The sequence below is a fragment of the Cherax quadricarinatus genome, chromosome 27, assembly GCF_038502225.1.
Source record: "Cherax quadricarinatus isolate ZL_2023a chromosome 27, ASM3850222v1, whole genome shotgun sequence".
Lineage (NCBI taxonomy): Eukaryota > Metazoa > Arthropoda > Malacostraca > Decapoda > Parastacidae > Cherax > Cherax quadricarinatus.
In genome coordinates this window covers 10,394,721-10,399,720 of record NC_091318.1, presented here as the reverse complement: position 1 = coordinate 10,399,720, position 5,000 = coordinate 10,394,721, and positions in this window count along the sequence as shown.

Genomic DNA, 5,000 nt, shown 5'->3' with positions numbered 1-5,000 from the left:
CCAACACAATGTAACGTCTCTAGTTCAATTATGTGAAGGCGGGTTATTGCATTCGAAGTACTAAATAGAATATATCGCTTATTTATAAGTATATGCATATAATTTTTTATGTATTCTGAATGAATTGTCCACAGATTTTTTTCAAGTTAGGGTTACTTTTTTTTTTCTTCACTGTTACAATTCTTGGTCACCTTAAGTGTCACACCACAGTGAAAATTACAAATTGTGTGAGAGATACAGTACGAGACTTGAACCACGAGGTCAGACCAACCCAGACAAGGGTGTTGGGGAGCACTGAGCAATGCAGGAGTGTTGGCGAGTACTGAACCTTACAGGAATGTTGGCAAGTACTGAGCAATGCAGGAGTGTTGGCGAGTACTGAACCATACAGGAATGTTGGCGAGTACTGAGCGATACAGGAGTGTTTGCGAGTACTGAACCATACAGGAATGTTGGCAAGTACTGAGCCATACAGGAGTGTTGGCGAGTACTGAACCATACAGGAATTTTGGCGAGTACTGAGCCATACAGGAGTGTTAGCGAGTACTGGGCCATACAGGAATGTGGGCGAGTACTAAGCCATATTGGAGCACTGGAGAGTACTGCTACTGAACGCCATGGAAAACAAGTAATAACTTATCATGTCAAGGATGTTGCTGAGTATATATTAGAAAGAAAATGTTTTATTGAGTAGTCAGAAGGGCGAGTGCTTTGCTGACTACTATGCAAAGTGGGTGGCTGAGTTCTGAGCCAGACAAGATTGTGTCTGAGTACTAGGCAATATAATAGCACTCCTGGGTTCTGAGTAAGGCAGCAGTGCCCCTGAGAGCTGGCAGCAGTGCCCCAGAGAATTGACCCAGAAGCAAGTGCTGCTGACTACTTTGCAAAACAAGTATTTTGCTGAGTACCGAACCAGACGCGATTGTTTTGATGAACACCTATCAAGACAGCAGTGCTGCCCAGTAGCGAGCTAGACAGGAGAGTAGCTGAGTACTGAGCGAGAGAAACGTGCCCACGAGTACTGAACGTTGATTCAGTTGCTCAAAGCCGCATGGATAATTACTGAGGGCGAACAAGGCGAGGCTGAATCAAGCTGGAACGCCGAGGACTCTCTCACTAAAAAGAAACACCTCTCGCTTTCAATTAAGTGTGGCTTAACTCAAATTAAAAAGACTTTGGTTAGCTTACTGCCTTTTTTAAGGAATCCGGCACCACTAAATTTACAATCCTATTTCAACCAGAAGCTTGATTAGAGTGGCTTAAGACCTTGAAATTGCTTTCTTAACTTGCCATCAGCTGAGGCAGCCAGGAAGGGAGCACAGAGGACCCAAGGGCCCTTTGTGGTTATAGCAAGGGAGCCCAAGGGCGCTCTTTTTAGTTACAAGGGAGCCCAATGGTCCCTTTCTGTTGAGCAAGGGAGCCCAAAGACCCTCTGTGATTACAGCAGGGGATCCCAAGTGGAGCCCAAGGGCCTAAAATTGCACAGCCCATTATACAAACACATGAAGTTTGCGCTTTTACTGATCACAGCAGGGGTATACACACCGAGCTGTGTATATTCTTTAGTGTATATTCAGTACAATAGGTGTTTATCTCTTAAGTTTATATACACCAAGCGTACATCTCGTAGTGTATATACAAGTGGTATGTCTCTTGTGTTGTAAGTTCACTTAAAAGTGTGAATTATTTTATATTCAAGACAAATATATTCTTTTAACACACCAGCCCTCAGCCACCGAGGCAGGATGATCCGACCAGGAGGAAAACACTGCCATTCATTCAATCACTGTCTTGCCAGAGGCGCGCTGACATCACTGTTCAGATGACTCTCCAACCCACAACATCCTCGCCCCTTCTTCGGAGTGCAGGCGCTGTGCTTCCCACCTCCGTAATTCCGAGTAACCGGTTACCCTGAATGCTTCATAAATGTTACCTTTTCTTTTCACTGCTAACCAAGACACATGAACATCAAAAAGCCAAGGCGACTGGCCAATTAGCTTCTGTGGCATGCTAAGAGTACGTTACATTTTATTCGCTTTGTCACACACCCATAGAGGCATGTCATCCCGAACAGCGCACCAGATGCTACGAGTATAACGAGCAGGTCAGCACCTCAAATTATAAAAGTCAATTGCGTACACTCATTCCTGCCCAACATGTTTGTCAGCGTATATGCACAGAGTTTCTTGTATTTATTAATGTATATAATCACAGAAGTTTGTAAAAAATTAAGCGATGTTATTGTAATATTCGAACAATTTAATCGCAGTGGCTAAAAGTACTAAATACTCCGAGAGTTGTATTTGTGTATATTCACTGAGAATATAACATAAATGTTTTAGGGCCTAAACCATTTTTAATGTTAATATATAAGTGAATTCTACCTCAATGAGCCACATGCAGTTGATGTTACTTCAGGTAGAGGCAGGCAGGCAGACAGGCAGGCAAGCAAGGAAGCAAACAAGCAAGCAAGCAGGCAGGCACTGACTGTAGGTATACTCGAGGTCAACTAAACAAGAAACTCAAAACAGGAAGTGTGATATCCGCAGTATAAACTAACTTTTAGATAATGTAATTTTATATGCCTTGCATTATACCACTCCTCCGTTGGTTAAAACTTTGTTGCTTCAAATGTAAGCCTTTGATAGATAAAAGTAACATAACGAGCGTTTGATATATTTTTAATGAATATATAGCATTTAAATTGCCCATTCATAATTCATATTAACTTTAAGTAAATAAGCTATACATGTTGCATTGCATAAATTTAAACATTATCTACCCATGCATAGTTTAAAGTGAATAAATATTATAGCAATGGTTCACGTGGTAATTGGTGGCTAGGGGGTGGAGGAGGTGGAACGGGGGGGGGAAGGAGTGGCGGGCATTACCCATCCACAACCCAAGTGGGCCTTTAGTCCCTCTCGGTGTAGCTTCCAGTACAACCCAGATTCTGAGTGAAGTGACTGAACATAAAAAAATATAGATCATACAAGGGCCATGAAAACAGGTCAGCTGGAGCACGTGCTGAGTCATAATGCTCCGCCCCATGACGTCAAAGTCACTATTAGATAGACGTGGCTAGCATTTCAGTGCCTCTTAGTACGTCCCGTATTCTAATACTTCTTTAATACCCCACAGTAAGTACATCCCGTAGTTCAGTACATCTCGCATAATACCAATACTTATGACTCTATACCCTTAGTCTCCGGAACCCCTACACTTAATACATCCAGTATCTTAATGCCTATTCAGCACATCTCACATTTTAATACCTTATCAGTCCCCCTCACCTACTTAATGCAACCCGTATTGTAATAACTAGTATATCCCGTATTTCGATTCCCCTTATGTCCCGTTCGTCACCCGTCCAACTCTTAGTACATCCAGCAAATTAGTACAAGTCCTCACTCAGGATACCCAATCAGCTGCAACGAATGGGATGACCTTTCTATAAAACAAGGTCGTGGATGCGGGGATCATTAACTGATTCACTAGGACCAATAACACCAGGAATAACCATGAAGAAGCAATTGATACAGACTTGGTACAAACTGAGGAGAATATCTTTGATTAGCATAATGTAAGGTCATGGTCATGTTAACCCGGAGAAAGAAAAAAGGAAAGAGCATATTTATTAGGAAGGATACATAAAAATGTAATTGAAATTGCTGTTAGTGACAGTAAAAAATGTTTTAAATCCTTTTTTTTATTAAAAGACAAATTAAGGCTGTTTTAAACTAGGAAAAAAAAGTGAGTAAAGATGATATTGCATCAGCCCAAACACTGCGACTTCTCAATCATAGATACTAGAAATATTTGAGAACCAAAAAGTATTATCCATTGCCCAATGAGAGCACACTGAGAGAAAGGACAATGCCTTAACATTGAGAACCAGTCATACAATCATCTGAGTTATTATTGAAAGAAAAAATAGAAACCCTTAGCTCATTTGAGAAATTTGCTGATATATTTTTTTTATTAAAGGAGCATTTTGGATATGCAGGAATTTTTCCTTACAAAATCATCCGAGGTCATTTACTAGAGTTGGACAGTGTGTTCACATCACTATCGTAGTTGTTTCGAACTCTCAGGGTGCATTACAGGCTATAAAGAAATTACTCTTTTTTTTTTTTTTCATCGTGTCGTTCTTTGCATTCAACTTTTATACTGCATTTCCAGTAAACACAAAGATGTCGGTTTTGCTGGGTCGCAAGATACGTTGATGTTCGTGGTAACTAAGAAGCAGACGCAGTCGCTCGGTCAGTTCTACCTAAGCTTCCTCGGGATTTTCCTTACTCGGACTATTTTTTTCAGGGATCTCTCAGCAACTCTGCAACTGCTGGTAGCAACACTAGTCCGAGTTAATACACAGCAAATTGATTTCTGTCAAACCACGTTTAGGCTTCTGGCCATCTTCCCACTGCTGCCATGTGCAGTCTCCCGTCTAGGTTTGACATCATAAATTCTGGTCAAATGTATGATGATCTAAAGTACCCGAAATAAAGTGACTTGAATTATGTATTCTATGAGAGTCAAGAGTCACAAGACAGTGTCTTTATGAATTTCAGAAGTTATAATGTTATCAAGTCAGTCATAATGGTTTGTTAAATATGTAAAATGATGTACACAACGTTAAGCAGATGACAAAAACTAAATCAAGACTGTGTTGGGCACTCCTTAAGATGTGCTCAAAACAGTATTAGACAAATAAATGGAGAGCCTGATCATCCATATGCTGCAAATTTTAAATTTAAGCTCATGAGCTTTTTGTTACGAAAGATTGTTGCAAAAATTAGTGAGAAAACTAACACAACACTAAGAATAATGATTATAGTATGCTATCGAATGAAACTGGATGTCATAATAGAATAAATAAATGGTGGGAAAGAGAACTAGCTAAAGAATTCTGTATAACAAGCCCTATGTTTAAACTTTTATTGTTTTGACCTAGAGACAGAAGAGTTTCCTAAAGATCAAAGGTATATGAACAAATGAAG